Raw genomic sequence first — 20,379 nt, 5'->3', positions numbered from 1 at the left:
GAGCAGAAAGCCTCATCTTTCTCCCACGGAACAACTGACAGTTTTGAACTGCTGACCTTGAGGTTAGCAGCCCGATTTGTAACCATTACGCTACCAGAGCTCCTAAACATATAGCATTTGGCAAATCTGCTGCAAAAAAACTTTTTAAAGTGATTAAGAGTAAATATATCAGTTTGAGTCCTAAAATATGCCTGCTTCAAGCTATGGTCATTTCAGTTGCCTCATTTGCATGTGAAAGATGGAAATGAATAAAGAAGACTATAGAAGAATCAATGAATTTGAATTATGGTGTTGAAGAAGAATATTGAAGAACACCATAAACTGCTAGATGATTAAAAAGAATACTGAAAATTTGAGAACAAAAAACAAATCTGTGTTGGAAGAAGTACAGTCAGAGTATACTTTAGAAACCAGGATGGCCAGACTTCATCTCTCATACTCCAGACATGTTATCCAGAGGGACCAGTCTCTGGAGATGTACAGCATGCTTGGTAAAGTGGAGGGTAAGAGAAAAAAAAAAGGGAGACCCCCAATGAGATAAATTGAAATTAGCAATGGGCTCATATGTAACAACAATTCTGTATAATGACTCAAAACAAGGGATTATTTTGTTCCGTAGTGTTTATGGTCACTATGAGTGGGAACCAACTGGACAACACCTAACAAAGACAACAATATCACAAGTCAAAAAGACATACTGATTTCCCTTATTTTGAAGATCAGCATATGAATTTAGAGATTAGGTTGTTTAATATCATAGCTATAGTGAGTGGTTGAACTCAGATTCAAGTACATATCTGATCATGAAGTCCATATTATTCTACAATACTGTTCTACAATGGTAAGGGTTTGCTGAATAGATCAACGAACTTATTTAGTATTATAAAATGGTAGACTAAGCACATATGGGGTCCTGGTGTGGCACTGCAGGATAAGCACTAGAGAGCTAATGAGAAGGTTAGTAGTTCAAATCCATCAACCACACCTTGAAGACCCTATACAGCGTCACTATGAGTCAGAACTGACGTGACAACACTTAACTACAAGTGATTTATGTGGAACACTTGTGTTAATTTGTTTGTTTCTTCTTTGTTTGAAGTAACAGAAATTTTGTGTAATCAGATAAAAAAACAAAAAAAACAACCCAGTAAATATTTTTACATATTCTAAGATTATCAATAGGCATACAGGTGTACTATAGGATAAGCACCGGACTGCTGACCACAAGTTTGCCAGTTTGAGTGCCCCTCTGTCACTCCATGAGAGAAAGAGGAGTCCTTTTGCTCCTGTTGAAGATGTACAACTTCGGCAGCCATGTGTGCAAGATCACTATGAATTGGAACCAATTTCATAGCACCTAACAACAAAAAGTTCTGTCATATTCTCAACATCATTAAGAAAGCAAATAGTAAGTATTGACATAAACCTCCTCTAATAAATTTCAAAATCTTTCAAATTATCTTAACTTGCTTTAAAGTAAAATGATCTGTTTCAGATATTTTGTAATTGGTTTACTAACTAAACCCAGAAAAAAAAAAATTGAACTTTTAAATGTCTTGACTGTGAAGTTAATTTTATTTCTGAATAGCTGTTAGGATGTTGTATGTTGGCTATCTAAATTTGTTTTTACTTTGCACAAAAGAAATAAATTACATTAATTCTAGCTGCCTTGCATAAAAGACAAATAACATTTAATCAGCTAGCATTCACAGTTACTTCGATTTTGCTATTTTCATGTAATCTGTTGTTAAATGGACTTTTTAGATTTGTAAATATTTAACAGGTTTTTCTCAATTATGGTATAAAGATACTTTTAAAAATTAATAACAAGTAAACAAATATATTTTAGAGGAAATGGAAGGATTTAGAAGCTCTAGTGCTGGTATAATTTTTTAACTGGTGTAAAATGTCATTACATTTTTAGTTACCATCTGCTTTTTATTTCATTTCATAACTGTCAAACCCAAACACAAACCCACTGCCATCTAATGGATTCCTACTCATATGTAAAGTTTCCAAGGCTTTTAAATCTTTATGAGTACAAAAAGACCCCCTTTTCTCCTATTGAGCAGCTGATAGATTTGAACTGCTGACATTGTAGTTAGTAGCCTAATGCTTTACCCACTATGCCACCATGGCTCTCACCAACCTAATATTTTAAATTTAAAGCAATTTATGTCTTAAAGTCTATTTTTGAAATATTACTTCTTTCTTACAATGTCGTACTAGATCATTTATTTTGCTGGTGCAGGTTACTTTGAATACAATGCCACTATGAGCAAAACATAATGGTTTCTATTTACTAACCTATGGATTGCATTAAATATTCATATTCCAATCCAGAATCCCTGGAATATTGTTTTCTGTGCAATCATCTGGATACAAAAGGTGTTTGCACACAGATAGCATCTTTCCTAAATTATGTCACTACATCACTGGGAAAGTTTAAATAAACATGGAGACTCATTCAGTCTCAGAACATTTTCTCAGTATAACCACTGTGGAGCTACAATGTAAACGAGTCAGATCAGATGCTCTGAGATAGTTTATTGAGTCCAGTGAAATAAAACATATTCAGACAGACTGAATAAAGTGGAAGTGCACCTGAAAGCTTGCTTTCTGTGCTGAATTGGTATGATCTACACTTTCAATGAAGAAAATATTTATGAATGTACTATCTAAGATGAAATTAACTAGCACAGACTAACACTTTCAAAAGCCCAGGTTGTAAATATAAAGCTATCTTTGTTTTAGGGTCTATTAAATCTTCCTGTCCTATTTCTTTGAACTGTGAAATTGTCCCGTCTATATTTGTCTGCCTTTGCTTTCTAACATAAGGCACCCTGATGACACTGTGGATTAGGCTTTGGACTAGTATTTGACAAGTCGGCAGTTCAAACCAACTTAGTGCTTGCTCCATGGGAGAAAGATGAGGCTGTCTGTTCTCATAAATATGTATAGCTTCAGAAACTCTATATTGGGTCACTATAAGTCAGAACTGATTTGATGCCAGTGGGTTTGGTTTTCTAACAAACACATTTGTATAGCCTTGAAACTACAGAATATAAGAACATTACTGGGATATGAAAACAATGGGAACAAACAAATAGGATATATATGTATGAGTGTGTGTGAGAAATATTTTAGCAATGATGTGGTGCTGTAAGCTGCTAACCACAAATTTGGTGGTTCAAACCAACCACCAACCACTCCTTGATACCCTATACAGGGTTGCTATGAGTCAGAACTGATGGCATGCAGTAACCACCTGTTTACCAGCACCACTACCCTCATTTCTGATAGGGCATTAGTACAAAATTCTTGGCCTCTTTCGATTGCTGTCAAGAAGTACAAAGCTCGAATGAAGTCTGTGTTTAATTGTCTCTCAGATATGTTTCTTGGTAAAAATATATATTATGCTACTTAAGGCCATAAGACGTAGCTGCTAAATTTCTGTAACTTAAGTAGAATTTCCAAAGTGAGGCATTTTACTCAGCAAATATTTGTATTTATTCTTGACACCTGAACACATTTTTATCCTGATAACCTGTTTTAGTTTGTACAGTTCCCTGTTGATCTTCTTGTAGTTACTTGTGGAATGTTGACACATGTTGAATGGGTTATGTTTGCAATGTTTATTTTCATAATTTTTATTTTCTGTTAAGCCCAGGAAGCCTTTTTCTTTTTCTTCCTTCCAGATTACTTTGATGCACCTGTTATGATTCTGAGTTTTTGCTTCTCTGGAGCTCTAAGAGGAACTTTGTACCTTTGAAATTTTTATTAGCTTTTGACTGGCTGCCAAGATTTCAACTGCTGTGGCATGCTGCAGAGCTGACCACGCACTGGGCTGCCAAGTCTCTGATTCTTGTCTAGCATGACAGCGAGCCCCTCCAGACCTCACCAGAGTCAAGAGCATTTGCAAAACAGAAGAGCATTGTTTCATTAGGCTGGTAGTGCCAAGGAGGGGTGATCTAGGAGCCAATTGGGTTAATAGCAGAACTCTCCCCACACATGTTTTCAACCAGGGTGGTTGTGGGGAGAGAGAAGGAAGCAGGTGATGTCTATCAAGTGTAGCATTTGAACAGTGATACATAAAGAAGGCACCTTATTCTGGTTTATTCAATATCTCTTCTTCTCATGAAAGCAAGAGATTTTATAAGAAAAATAACCTAATTAATTGAAAAATGAATTAATAACAGCAAAGTAGACATTTGTTGAGTCTCAGATAATTCAGTATCTGAAATATTCACATCCTCTCCTCCTAGTTCTTGTTATTAAGTCCGATTGAGTTGGTTCCAACTCATCGATCTATATAGGGTTTCCAAGAAGGGGGCTGGTGAGTTTGAAGTGCTGACCTTGTGGTTCAAAGTGACCTTGCAGTTTAGTGTATTATGCTACAGTGCCATACAGACTAAAATCCTACTAATATATAGACTAGTTTGCTAGTATAATCAGTACTTAGGATGGTACTTACACGTCATCTTAATACAAAATTTTAAAATTGCCTTCAGGGATCCCCATAAGCACTTGTGTGATTCTAATACCTGCATTTACTATGTTGTTGTTAAGTGCCACCTAGTCACTTCTGACTCATAGTGACGTTGTACAGTGTTTCCGAGGCTGTAACTCTTTACGGAAGCAGAAAGCCTCATCTTTCTCCCACTGAACGGCTGGTAGTTTCAAATTGCTAACCTTGAGGTTAGCAGCCCAACTCGTAATCACTATGCCTTGATAGCATTATATATGTGTGTATAACAACTGAACATATATATGTGTGTGTCTGCGTGTGTGTGTATGTGTTTGTTGTTAAGTGCTGTCAAGTCGTTTTCAACTCACAGTGACCCCGTATAGGGTTTCCAAGTAGCAGCTCTTGAGATTGAACTGCCAACCTTGCAGATTGAACTGACTTCGCAGTCCAGAGCATTAACAGCACCACACCAGTTCTCTCTCTCTTTATATATATTTATGTTGTTCTTGTTAAGTGCCGGTGAGTCAATTCTGACCCATAGTGACCCTGTATAGGGTTTCCATGGAGCAGCTGGTAAGCTTGAACCATTGAACTTGCAGTTCAAATGACTTTGCAATCTGGTGCATTAGCCCATAGTTACCACATCAGAGCTCTCTCTCTGTCTCTCTCTGTCTCTCTCTCTCTGTCTCTCTCTCTCTCTCTCTCTCAGCGCTCTGGTAGCATAGTGGTTATGAATCAGACTGCGAACCTTAAGGTCAGCAGTTCAAAACTAATATATATATATATATACATACACACACACACTCTCATATCTGTCTCTCAATATGGGCTTTGTAAATTCATTTTCAATGCTATATATGGGACAAATAAACCTGACGTGGCGTATGTAGTATTCTTGAAAATATAAAAAATACAATATTAAAAATCTTCTCTGCTGGATCAATAACTAACATCATGATAAACGGAGAAAAGATCGAAGTTGTCAAAAAGTTCCTTTTGCTTGGATACACAATTAACACTTATGAAAGCAGTGGTCAGGAAATAAAATGATGTGTTGCATTGGGCAAATCTGCTGCAGAAAACCTTTTTAAAGCATTAAGGAACAAAGTGTCAGTTTGAGGAGTAAGGAAGCCATAGTATTTTCAATAGTCTCATATGCATGCGAAAATTGGAATGAATAAGAAAGACTAGAGAAGAACACACATATTTGAATTAATGGTGGTGGTGATGAGTATTGAATATATCTTGTACTTCCAGTGCAAGAACAGCCATAATGTCCCTTAGAAGTAAAGATTTGTTGCTGTAGTTGTTAAGTACCATTGAGTCAGTTCCTACTCATAGCAACCCTGTACAGGGCTTCCGAGGAGAAGTTGGTGGATTTGAACTGCCTACCATGTGGTTCACAATCCATTTCTGATTTTATAGCACCATACCAGGGTAGCGATATTTCATCTCTTATACTTTGAACATGTTGTCAGGAAGGATCAGCCCTTGGAGAAGAACTTGGTAAAGTGGAACCAACTTGAAATTACCTAGGGTGCCATCAGGTTGGTTCCGACTCATAGCAGCCACGTGTACAGCATTTCTGAGGAGTGGTTGATGGATTTGAATCACCGACCTTGAGGTTAGCAGTTAAGTACTTATCCTACAGAACCACACTAGGAGTCCACAATATAAGATTACAATTTATCTGCAAGTTCCTGTTGGCATAGAACCATTTGTGATTGCTTGTGCCCTACTGCCACTCCATCTGTTGACTGCATGCCATTATACATGGGATGGCAAACATGTGGGGTCTACTTTGTGGGATTTGGTAAAATAATTATTTCAAGTACATTGTAGACATTACTGGCATTCTCACTGTTTAAAGACTTGTTTTAGTGCTGAGTTGGAGATTAACAATTGCCTCCAATGCTAATTAAAAACAAGCAAACAAACAAAAAGCACAAATGAGTGTGTAACAGAATAACTAAAAAGGCCCCACCTCCATTAAAGAGAGACCACAGCAGCCCAGAGCAGGAGTCATTGGTCTTTGTGCATTAGTGAGGCCAAGGAGTATAACTCTCTTTACTTCCCTTTCTCATTTCTTTCCTTGAATTCTTCTAATATTTGTATTTTTATAAAATTGTACTACAAAAAACTTGAGCTAGGTGATGTCATATGTAGTGTGCTGACCCTCCAGGGATGTAAATCTTGTAAGCCAGGGTAATGGGAATCTGGATTTGAGTCCTAAGGGAGCATGATGATGTATTGTCCAGATGCTGTCAAGGATGTTGGCCTTCTGTGCTCAGGCTCCCAGCATGGAAGCCAGTGTCTTACTAGACTGAAAGCAGACTCATGCGTCCATCTGGATATGCATTTTCCCACCATTCTAGCTCAATTTTCACTTAAGTAGGATTGCTTGTCACAAGGCAGAAATGTTTTCTTTTTCCCAAAGTCAAAGGATAATTTAATTGAGATCCCATTTCTCTTACACTTTCTTCCCTTTGTTTTACTCTTTCTTCTTTCTTCTCTTACGCCTGCCCCTCACCCCACTTCTACTTCTAGGAAGTGCTTCTTGAGTCCTGTACTTGATTATGTCTGGATAGCAAAGGAGTTTAACACACTGCCATACTCCTTCCTCAGTAACTCTACTAGATAAATAACGTTACACAATGTAAGTGCACAGAGCGATCAGAAGAAAAGATCGATAGGGCAAAGATGGCAAAAAGACTTCATTGAATCAATATTCAATAATGATTTACTGTGTGTAATTTATCTGTATATTTACTGCACCACCCCCAGTACACACCCTTCTGCTGTAGTAAAATCTTCGAGGAATCAGACTGTGTTTGTCTTGTATACCTTGGTATCTCCTCTGCCAATGGTTCACACAAGGCAGGCACTGGGGTAGATCTGTTGAATTAATCCATAAATGACTGGCTATATGTGGACTCTTTAGAGTCACTCCTTTCTTTCTAGGAGCTGATTATCTAATAATGAAACTATGAGCCATGGACAAAATAAGCTGGATTAGAGGCGTATGAAAGCTGTGAGGGATATAGTAACAGAGCAGGAAAAAAATGTTCTTTGTTGGGGTCACGCATTGTCTATTCTTTCTAGTTTAAGGAAGGGAGACTTCACCTAGCATAGAAATCAAGGGGGAAGGTACTTAACTACTTCGTCATTTATATGCTTTCATTATAGCAGCCAGCTGTTTCCTGGATCATGTTTTATTACCATTTTTATTTATAGTATGTCTTTATGAGAAAAATATCCGTTGCATCAAAACGTAGCAGTTGGCGTATAATGTATATTTTAAAGTTACATAGTAGACACATTCTATGAGTCACACTAGAAAAATGAGTGTTAGAACCCCTCTCCCTTATTTAAGGCTGTTATAACATAGAAAGAAAATTAGCTTTGAGGTTAATCCTTACCCTACTACTTTTTACAAGTGTGATCACGGTAAATTGATTAACCTGGGTTAAACCTTGCCTCCTCAAGAGTGAGGATGTGAGAGAATCAAAGGTGAGAAATATGTCAATATTCAGACTGCAAATTTCCTCTCCCCTTCTCTCCAGTAGCAGCAGTATTTGATCTTAAAGTCTTCTCACAAAATTTAGCAATGAATTATATTATAGTTATTTTATCTATCTTGATTTTGAATTTTAACTTGATTTTAAGCTCTTTGTGGAAATATCCATTTTATATTCAAAATATGCTATGGATAGTCTCACAAAGATAGGATACCAGCCCCAGGAACATTGCTGTAAATCCATGGGTTGTACATAGCACTTCTATGATTTTTTTTTCTTAATTGTTTTTACATTTTATTATAGTCTAAGAAAAAGAAGTATTTGTATAATTTAAGGAAGCAGGGTAAAAAATGCACCTTTTAGGATTCTTTCAGAGAAGCTCATGAAAATATGCAGTCCTGACTGTAGATGGCACTGTTGCACCAGATGAGGAAAGAAGATACCCGAGGGCTCCTTTGGCTGAATGCTCACACTGCTTAGGCGTCAAGCGCATGCTTAGGAATCTTTCCACAGTACTTGTTTTTGGAATTGGTAATCTATGTATAGGAAGAGAATACGAATTTTTAAAAAGTGTGGAAAATCAAATACAACTTAATTGGTTTATAGTAACTGTGTCAATTTATAAAAAGGTATTTTAGAGGAGAAAAGAGAAACTGAGAAAAAGTCCATATGGAAGGTTTGGTTTCACCTATACTTCTTGGAAACAGTTCCTAAAATTAGAGAAGAATACAAGTAATTGGACTTCCATGGACCAGTGTCTGTCTTTTAAGCCACCCTAATATAAATTCTGCAATCTCCCATCCCCCCAACATTCTTTATATGATAAAGAACTCTTTTATTCATTTTTTTTTTATAACTAGCTTTCTAGTTTCTCTGAGCTGTTCATGTATTTCTCTTTTATCTCTCTTTCAGATCCATGATTAGATTTATGTGTTTATAATCCTGGCCAGGTTAATACTAGTTTATTTTTTATGTGTTTGTTGTTGTTGTTAAGTGCCTTCGAGTCGGTTCCGACCCATAGCGACCCTGTACAGGGTTTCCGAGGGTGTAAATCCTTACGGGAGTAGAAAGCCTCATCTTTCTCCCGCGGAGCAGCTGGTAGTTTCGAACTACTGACCTTAAGGTTCGCAGCCCGATTCGTATAGTTTTGGAGTCCTGGTGTGGCATTGTGGGATAAAGCACTGGACCTCAAGGTTGGTTTGAACCACAAGTTTGGCGATTCAAACTCACTAGCCACTCCTAGTAAACCATATACAGGGTCGCTGTCAGTAGGAACCAACTCGATAGCACTTAACAACAAAGACAATTATAGTTCTGGCCTCATGGTGTGGTGCTGTAGGAATAGCACTGGACTGAGAACCACGAAGTCACCAGTTCAAACTCACAAGCTGCTTCTTGGCAACCCTATACATGATTGCTCTGAGTCAGAATTGACTTCACAGCACTTAACAATAACAACAAATGATAGTTTCTAGAAGATTATGGGAAATTTCACCTAAAAGGTTGTTTTTGTGACCCAATTATTAGAATAAATTATGTAGTCTTTAAAAACATATACATTATTGTATTTTTATGTGACAGAAAGGACACTATGTTCCTTTGTACCTTTTCGTGTAGATTGTTTCATGCCATGTGTTACAGAGTTCACAGTGGGTCAGCATTCACATTATTTCCACTTTGTTTGTTTTGTTTTCATTTATTTACTTCCCCTAACCCTCCCAGCCATCTCATCTTTGCTTTTGGGTAAATGTTAACCTTTTGGGCTTCTATAGTTAATTTTCCAAGGGAGCGCATTACTCAAGGATGATGCTGCTTATTTCATAAATCCATCTATTATGTGACTTCTACCTCCGAAAGCAGCTTCAGTTCCATGTTCAGATGATGAGAATCTCAGGGATTCCTTTAGTCTCTATTAGTCTAGTAAGGCTTGTCTTTTTTTTTAGGAAATCAAATTTTCTCCAATTCTGTCCAGGATCTTCTATTGTATCCCTGGTCAGAACAGTAGGTAGAGGTGACCAAACACCATCTATCCAGTTCACATCTAGGGTTACAAGTGGCCATTCTTGTTGTGGCTATTGCGACTGTGGACTAGGTTTTTCTTCGATTCTTTGGTTTCCTTCATTCTTTGTTGCTCCAAACAGGTAAAGAATAATAGGGTTTCTTAAATGGTTGCTCACAAGCTTACAAACCTCCAGATACTACTCACCAAGCTAGGATGTAGAACATAATCTTTATGAAGTTTGATTATGCGAACTACTTGAGGTGTCCTATGAGACTATAGTCCCCAACTTTTTAATCAAGTAAGCTAATCCCATGAGGTTTTGGGATATGCCTAGGAAGTCTTCATAGCTTTCCTTCTATGAGGTTTTTGTTGTTGTTGTTGTTGTTTTTTTCACATGTGAGGGGCTTGAAAATGGCCATTGGGAAATGGAATTGAAAGATAATGAAATGTTTCCACAAACTTTTTAAGCCCCCTTGTATATGAAGCATATGCAAACATTCAAATACATATGCCTTGTGTGGCGCTGTGGGTTAATGCGCCAGACTGCAAAGCTGTTTGAACTGCAAGGTCGGTGGTTCAAGCTCACCAGCTGCTCCTTGGAAACCCTATACAGGGTCGTTATGGGTCGGAACCAACTCGACGGCACTTCACAACAACAACAACAAAGATACAAATAAGGAGCTCTGGTAGGGGAGTCGGTTACCAGTCGGACTGCTAACCTCAAGGTCAGCAGTTCAAAACTACCAGCTATTCCATGGGAGAAAGGTGAGACTTTGTGCTCCCTTAAAGATGGAAATTCTGTCTAGAGTCACTATGAGTCAGAACCGAGTCCAAGGCACACTACCACCACCATCAAAGATACACCTATATATGCACACTTACACATATACATATGTGCATTCTTATGTCTTCCATACACATATGGTTGTGGTGAATGCTACTGTCTGTATATAAACCTTTTCTTGACTTTTTATTTAATTATAAAATATTATAATAATATAACAACTTTTTATAATAATGAGACCATAAATATTTGTCCCTTTGTGACTGACATTTCTCTCAGATGATTAATGATCTCCCAGATTCATTCAAGTTATAAGATGTTTAGTTGACTACTCATTATTGTTTATAGTTGGATTTTATTCCATTGTATCACAGTTTCTTTATTCATTCAACCATTGATGGGTACTTAGTTTATTTCCATCTTTTTGTTATTGTGAATAACGCTGCAATGAACATATGTCTATTTGTGCAACTGCTCTTATATCTCTTGGATATATAGGGAGTAGAATTGTCAGATCATAAGATATATTTATTTCTAACTTTCTGAGGAAGTGTCATATCCATTGCCATAGCTGTTGTCCCATTTTATAGTGCCACCAGCAGTGCGTGGAATCTTGATGTGGCGCTGGAAGGTAAGCACTTGACTACAAGGTCAGTTTGAATCACATGGTCTTTGGCAGTAGCATTTGTTGTTGTTGTTTTGCCAGTCAATGTCATTTTTGTAAATGTAAGATGATATCTCATTTTAGTTTTGATTTGTAACTCTCCAATGGAGTTCTGGTGTGGTGCTATAGGATAAGCACCGGGCAAGGTCAGTTTGAAGTGCAAGGATGGCAGTTCAAACTCACCACTGCTCTTTTGAAACCCTGTACAGGGTAGCTATAAGTCAGAACTGACTTGATGGCACATAACAACAACAACAACAATGGCTAATGACTAGGAACATCTTTTCATGTGTTTGGTGGCCGCCTGAATGTTCTTTTTAGTGAAATGTCCATTTGTATCCTTACTCATCTTTTGGTTGGATTGTTTGTGGGTTTGTTCTGAGTTGAAGTTTTCTGTATATTTTAGAGATTAGACCATTGTCAGATACATTGTTGCTCAAATCCCTCTACCCCAATTGGTAGGTTCTTTTGTTGACCTTTTGGTGAAGTCTTTTTATGAGCACAAGTGTTTAATTTTCAGGAGGTACTAATTATCTAATTATTCTTCTGTAGTTCATGTATTTTTAGTTGTGTTAGATATTTATGTACAAAATTAGAGCCCCTATTTTAATCCCTATGTTATTTATCTGGAACTTTATAGTTTGGGCATTAACATTTTGGTCAGATCTATTTTGAGTTAGTTTTTGTGTATGGTGTGAGGTATAGATTCTGCTTCATTTTTTCTGAAAGAGGATGTCCAGTTTTGTGAGCACCATTTACTAGTTAAAGAGACTATTTCTTCCTCATTGAAAGGACTTTGACCTCTTATTGACAATTAGCTGCCCATAGATAACTGGATTTTTGTCTGGGATCTCAATTCGGTTCCATTAATCTATGTGCCTGCTGTTGAACCTAGTACCATGCTGTTCTGAAAATTGTGCAGTCTTGCACTGGCAATTCACATCTGGCTAACAGTTTTACTTAACCCAATTGATATAAGGCATTGAGTAAACTGTTCATTTCCCACTTTAAATTGTAGTTGGTAGAGAAGAACTCAAAACAAGCAGTATATTGTTTGCTCCTAAGAACTGTAATTTATAAATTGTTCATTGTTGTGTACCAGAATGTCTAGTGGCTGCTATCGTACAACTTCTGGGTCATAGCCTCCTTTTACAAATCATACTGAGACAAATATGGTATCATGCATCACTGTTACCAACAGACCTTAACTCTATTTTCATTCTATTTTCTAGGAATAATGATATTTACTGTTCATAAGTGACATTAATAAAATGACCCAATTAGTAAATGATTACATAAATGTTATCAAAGTTATAAGTCTGTGTTATACTTCTAAAATTATTTGAATTTATCTTTTGTGTAGAGAAGCCTTCTTTTATTGCATCATTTTCTTTTTGTATAGAGGGGAGAAAGATGCAACATAGAAAACAATCAAAATGCTCTGTCTCGTCAGACTCATGGAGATATCTATGGTGTGATCACTTGTTCTCTATAAGTCATTTTAGCATTACCAAGTACTAAGTTCTGTGTTAGGCAATGCAGATACAAAACAGAAAAGTAAGCTGTCTTGACCATGACGGCCTGTAAGCCATTATGGAGAGACCTGCTCATTCTAACAGCAACAAGGACAGGGTGTTATAGAAGCAAAGAAGAGAATGGAACCAAGTTTACTTGAATGAGTTGGGTCAGGCCGCAAGTGCTGGTGCTGAGTTTTGATAATGTCATTGGGAGATTATTTTTATAACATTTAAAAATTATTAAGCATAATACATAGCATAAAAGATATGTCTGCAGTTTAATGAATGAATATAAAGTGAATATTGTGTGAAGGCAGAACATCGAATATTGCCAGCAATGTAGAAATATGTTTACTACCTATTGGCACAGTGGCAGCAGCAATGGACTCAAGCTTAACAGTGATTGTGAGAATGGCATAGGACCAGGCAGTGCTTCAGTTTGTTGTGTATACGATTGCTATGAGTCAGAACGGACTCGATGGCCCCTAACAACAACAACAACGTACACATAGGCTCGCTGCCAGATTATACAATTCTCTGTTTCCTCTTATCTCTATGTGCAATGTGAATCATTCCTATGTTATTTTAAATATATATAGTAACTACATGCATATCCTTAAATAATAGAGTTTTGTCTATTTTTGAATAGTGTTAAGTGGTGTCATACTGTATGAATTATTTTGTGTCTAACATCTGGTGCTCAATATTACTGTGTGCAGCTGTGGTTTAGTCATTTTAATTGGTGAATAATTTATGAAAACAGCACAATTTATTCATCCATTGTTGTGTTGATGAACAAATGGGCATTTCAACTTTAGACCTATTAACAGCAATGCAGCCATGAGTTTTGTATCTATACTGATACACATGTGTAGGTCTTTCTGCAGTATATATTAAGGAGTGAGAATTCCTGGATCAGAAGTTTAGCATACTCTTGGCTCTATTAGATAATACCAAACTGCCCTCCAAACTGGTGTACCAATTTACACTCCCACCACATCCTCAGCAACACATGGTATTTTCCGTGTCTAAATTTTTTCTAACTCAGTAAATTTGTGTTTGTGTCTTACTTGTTTTCATTTACATTTCCCTGGTTACTAATGTTCAGTGCTTCTTGTATTCTCTGTCTGTGAAATGCATGATCAAATTCATCCCCACAACACACAGTTTTCATTTAGGTTGCTTTGTTTTTTATAATCACTTGCAGGTGGTTTATTTATGTATGTATGTATGTATGTATGTATGTATGTATGTATGTACTACTAGTCCTTTAAATCTGCTGTATTATTTCAATCTGTTGTTTGTATTTTCACTGCCTTTATGGTGTCTTATCAGTGCTCTCAATATTCACGCATTAGAATTGATCAATTATGTATTTTATGGTTAGTGTATTTTATGTTTGAAAATGTACTTAGTTTTTACCTCCAGGGAATTAAACATATCCTCTTATTTTATCAAAGTGTTGTGAATATGTATTTCACATACAAGTATAACTAGAATTGTTTTTGTACATATGGTCATTGTGGGGGTAAAGATCTAATTTAAGGTGACCTTTATTCATAGTTCAAGAGAAATAATCTTTGGAGTAATTGATGTGCCTTGGTTTGGGACTTCCCAGCCACATCTGAGAAGTTGTATTGGTGAATAGAGGCTGGGAGGGAAGGATAAGACACTTTGGAGACTGATGGCAACTAGCTTTAGGAGTCCTAATGTAGGCCTGAACATGGAGGCTCAAGGAGCATATGAACTCTCCAAGACCTTGCCCTATGTGTCTCTTCATTTGTATCCTTTTTGATGATAATAAATCTGTAGGTGTAAGCATGGTATACATTGCATGAATTCTTTGAGTTTTTCTAGAGAACTATCAAACCCAAAGGTGCAATAGTAACCATCAGGTAAAAATAACCATATCATGTGGATTTTTGAAGTTGAACTGACATACTGAACAGGAAACCAGTTAAAAATTTCTGGCCAGCAGTTCCAAAAATTGGGTGTCATGTGGAACCTTCAAACGTGTGGCTGATATCTATCTAGTTGGCATTCTGAAGGATGGTGTCCTTTTAACTTGTGAACACTGACCTCGTTCTAGATGACTAGGTTCTGAGAGAGAGTGCTTGGGGGGTGGAGTGCTTGGCAATGAGACTGAAGAAGTATGAATGTGAGGACTGGGTCAACCTCACCTTTGAATAACTGGACTCATGCTGACCCTTCTGAACATAGCCAAGCAATTCTCATTTATTTTATCTTCAATCTTAATAGACTCCCTCTTGGTCCCAATTTTTTCAGTCTAGTTTTCTCCACTGCCCTGCAGTGCTAAATATTAATTATCCATAAATGACTGAGTCTGCTTTTATTTTGTACCACTGGTTTATGTGTCTGTCCTTGTGCCAATACCAGGGTTTTTAATTACAGGAGCTTTATAATAAATCTGTATAACTAGATGTTCAAGTGCACCCATGTTGATTTCTTCTAACGTATACTGATACTTGCAATTCCATACATATTTTAAAATCATATGAATTTGAAAATTGTCAACTATACAAAATTTTCTGAGGTGTTGGCACATGTTACATTATTATCTTTAGAAAATGTCAACATCCAAACGGTGAAGATGAAGACATATATATCTTACTTAATGAATTCCCTTTTTTGTTTAAATTAGGAGCCTTGGTGGTGCAGTGCTTAAGAAATTCATCACTAATCGAAAGGTTGGAAGTTCAAAGCAACCAGCCACTTTGTGGAAGAAAGACGGGATAGTCTTCTTTCAGAAAGGTTTGTTGTTGTGAAATGCCGTTAAGTTGGTTATAACTAACAGAGACGCTGTACAGGGTGCTGAGGAACAGCTGGTGGATTTGAACTTATGTTACAGTGCCACACCAGGAGTTCCCACAAAGGTTTACAGTCATGGAAACCCCATGGGACAATTATACTTTGCCCTGTAGGGTCACTAAGAGTTGGAATTCAACTCAATGGCAATGAATTTTATTGTATTTCTTTATCTATTTGAATGTTTATTTGGACTTTGGTGGCACAGTTTCCGGTCAACTGCTAACGCAAAGTCTGACAGTTTGAACCCACTTGGTAGCTCCATTGAAGAAAGACTTGGCAAACTCGTCCATAAAAATTACAGCCAAAATTACCCATCAAGCAGTTGCCATGAGTTGGAGGGCTGACTAAAAGGCAACTAAAGCCAACAACCAAAATGTTTCTCGATAAAGTTTATGATTTTCTCACGTTAGGTCTCATGCATCTATTTATAGTTATCCTCAGAATATTTAAATTAATATTGATCAGTGATATCATAATTCATATAAATTGTGTTTTACTGACTTGCTGATGTAATTGATTGTTATACTCATTTTATATCTAGTAATCTTAGCACAAGGAGCTCTGGTAGCGTAGTGGTTACAAATTGGGCTGCTAACCTCAGGATCAGCAGTTTGAAACTACCACCTGTTCTGTGGGAGAAAGATGATGAGGCTTTGTGTGCCTGTAAAGATTTACAGCCTCAGAAACCTTATGCAGGGTCACATAACAACAACATCAATCTTGGCACTGTGGGTTAATGCACCAGATTGTAAAGCCATTTGAGCTGCAAGGTTGGCGGTTCAAGCTCTTTGGAAACCCTATATAGGGTCGCTATGGGTTGGAACTGACTCGTCGGCACTTAACAACAACAACAACAACAACAATCCTATTAGGTGTTGGAGAAGAATATTACAAGTACCTACTGACTCCATGGCACACAACAACAACAACAACTAGGTGTTCGAGAAGAATATTACAAGTACCTACTCGGTGTTGGATGAAATGCAGCCAGAGTGCTCCTTGGAGGCCAGGATGGCCAAACTTCATCTCTCATACTTCGGACATATTGTCAGGAGGGACAAGTCGCTGGAGAAGGATATCATGTTTGGTAAGGTGGAGGGTCAGAGAAAAAGAGGAAGACCCCCCAATGAGATGGATTGGCCAGGTGGCAGCATCGATGGACTCAAGCATGCCAACAATAGTGAGGTTGGCCCAGGATCGGGCAGTGTTTCATTCTGCTGTGCATAGGGTCATTATGAGTCGGTACCGAGTCGATGGCACCTAACAAGAACAACAAAACTGGGTGTTGGAGAAGAATATTAAAAGTTCCATGGACTGCCAGAAGAACAACAAAAAAATCTGTCTTGAAATAAATACAATCATATTGGTCCTTATAAACTAAGAAGGTGAGACTTCGTCTTTTATACTTCCAACAGATTAAAAAAGAACTTGTACCTGGAGAAAGACATCATGCTTAGTAAAGTGGAGGGTCAGCGGAAAAGAGGAAGACAGTCAATGAGATGGATTGGCTCAGTGGCAGCAGCAATGGGTTCAATCATAACAACAATTGTGAGGTTGGTACAGAACCTGGCAGTGTTTCATTCTGTTGTGAATAAGGTCGCTGAGTTGGAACCAACTCAACAACATCTGACAACAACAACAACCTTATTAATTCTAGAAATTTATCTGTAAGTTCTTTCATATAAACAGTATTATCTGGGAAAAAAGACAGTTTTTCTTTCTTATTTTCCTTATCGTATGACAGAGTGTAATACTTCCTAGAATATCATGCCAAAGTGGAAATAATAGAATTGCTTATCTTCATTTCATAGTTAAAGTTGAAGCTTTAATTATTCACCATTAAATTTGAGCTTTATTTGGATGACAGCTATCTAGCCAACTTATTGGAGGAGATACATATTTATGTCCATTCCAAAGAGACATGACCCAATGGACTGGAAATCATCAGACAATATCGTCAGTGTCACATGCTAAAGATAATTTAAAAACAGCTGCAACAGCAAAATGACAGGGAATTTCCAATGATTCCAACTGGATCTCAACAAGGACATGGAACAAGGGATATCATTGCTGACATCAGATGGATCTTGGCTAAAAGCAGAGCATAACTGAAAGATGTTTGCCAATGCTTTACTGACTATGCAAAGGCTTTAAACTGTGTGTATCATGACAAGCTATGGATAACATGTGAAGAATGGATATTCCAGAACACTTAATTGTGCTAATGAGGAACATGTACATAAACCAAGAAGCAGTCATTTGAACAGAACAAGAAAACCCTGAATAGTTTAAAATCAGGACAAGTGTGCTCCAGGGTCGCATCCTTTCACCATACTTACTTATTAAATCTGTATGCTGAGCAAATAATCCAAAGAGCCTGGCATGGAATTGGAGAAAGACCCATTAACAATTTATGATATGGAGAAGACACAGCCTGGCTTACTATAAGCTTGTTGTTGTTGTTGTTATGTGCCATGGAGTCGGTTCCGACTCATAGCGACCCTGTACAGGGTTTCCAAGGCTGTAAATTTTTATGGGAGCAGAAAGCCTCATCTTTCTCCCATGGAACAGTTGGTAGTTTCGAAATGCTGACCATGAGATTAGCAGCCTGATTCATAACCACTATGCTACTAAAAGCTTAGAGAACTTAAAATACTTTCTGATTAAGACCAAAGACCACAACCTTCAGTATGGGTTGTACCTCAAGAAAACAAGAATCCTCACCCTGGACCAATAAGTAGTATCATGATAAATGGAGAAAATATTGAAATTGTTAAAGATTTCAATTTGATTGCATCCACTATCAACACTTATGGAAGCAGCAGTCAAGAGATGAAACAATGTATTGTTTTAGGAAATCTGCCATACAAGACCTCTTTAAAGAGTTCAAGACAAAAGTTTCATTTTGAGGACTAAAGTGTGCCTGACATAAGCCATGGTATTGTCAATAACCTTATATGCATATGAAAGATGGACAATGAATAAGAAAGACCTTAGAAGTATTGATGCATTCAAATTGATGTTGGAGAACAATATTGAAAGTAACTTGCACTGTCAGAAGCACAAACAAATCTGTGCTGTGTTGGAAGAAGTACAGCCAGTATGCTCCTTGGAAGCCATGATGGCCAGACTTTGTCTCCATACTTCAGCCATATTATCAGGAGGGACAATCCCTTGAGAAGAGCATCATGCTTGGTAAAGTGGAGTGTCAGTGATAAAGAGGAAGACTCCCACCAAGATGGAGTGTCACAGTGGCAGCAGCAATGGGCTCAAGTATGACAGCAATTGTGAGGATGGCACACGACCAGGCAGTGTTTCATTCTGTTGTTGCTCAGGGTCGCTGTGAGTCAGAACGTACTTGATGACACCTAACAACAAGTGTGAGCTTTGCTTAAGATTTTTATATATTTTTTTGTCAGGTAAAGGAAGTTTCCTTTAATTTGCTAATAATTTTTATAATGAATAGATGTTAACCTTTATTAAATAAAATTTTTTTAACCTATTGTATGATCATGTGATTCATTAAATCTGTTGATGTTATTAATTGTACAAATTATCTAATATTAGCTAATCTATGTTATTAGGTAACATGAAGTTTAAACAGTGGTGCTGTAGGCTAAGTTGAGAACCGCAAGGTCGTTTTGAACTACAAGGTACGTGGTTCAAACTCATCAGCTGCTGTTTGGAAACTCTATAGTGGGTTGCTATGAGTTGAAACTGACTTGAAGACGCTTAACAACAACAACGATTTCATATATATATGTATTATTGAAGTCAGTTTATTGATACTTTAATGGATTTTTGCATCTGTGACTAAGAAATATAGGGAATTGCCCCAATGTTTTTAAACTATGAATTTTGATTATTATCATGCTGAATTTGTTGTTGTTTTTAAGTGACCTTGAGTTGGTTCCTACTCATAGTGATCCTGTATAGGGTTTCTCAGGCTGTAAATCTTTGTGGGAGCAGAAAGTCTCATTGGTTTCTCCAAAGAACATCTAGAAGTTTTTTTTTAATTAAAGTGAATATCAAGGAATAATATGTTGTACACCTCCAAAATAGAAAACATTCACAATTTGTTTTGATTATTATATTTTCTTAGCAAACAAAAGATTCTACAAAGACTTTCAGTAGTTTTATAATTCTAAAGATTTTTCTATACTTTGTCTTTCTGGCAACCCTCACTGAATTACACACATGTAGAATGAATGAAGAATTGCTACCTTGGAACTATGGTATTATATCATCTACTTCCAGAAAATTGGACAATCTGTGTTAGAATAGATACATCCACGATGCTCCATAGAAGCAGGAATGATGAAACTTCATTTAACTTACCTTGGTCATATCATCAGAAGGTACTGATATCTAGAGAATGACATCATTATTAATAAAGTAGAGTAGAGGATCACCAAAAAAATAGGAGGACTCTCAATGAGATTGATTCACCAAATGACTTCAAGAATGGGCAAACATATAGGAGTGATTATGAGGATGGTGCAGTTCCAGGCAGTGCTTTGTTCTGTTGGACATCTGATTCCCATTAGCCAGAACCAACTTGATGGCACCTAGTAACAAAAAAAAGGTTGAAAAGCCA

At 37.1% G+C, this 20,379-nt stretch overlaps 1 protein-coding gene across 1 annotated transcript in view; it reads left to right on the top strand.

Moving 5' to 3' along the window:
- Positions 1-20,379, top strand: part of GPC5 (glypican 5) — a 1,926,732-nt gene that overhangs the window by 529,895 nt on the left and 1,376,458 nt on the right. The window lies entirely within an intron of this gene.

Source organism: Chrysochloris asiatica, unplaced genomic scaffold (genome assembly GCF_000296735.1).
Source record: "Chrysochloris asiatica unplaced genomic scaffold, ChrAsi1.0 scaffold00005, whole genome shotgun sequence".
Lineage (NCBI taxonomy): Eukaryota > Metazoa > Chordata > Mammalia > Afrosoricida > Chrysochloridae > Chrysochloris > Chrysochloris asiatica.
The sequence above is the reverse complement of the archived record's forward strand: the minus strand, read 5'-3'. Positions and strand labels throughout refer to the sequence as shown.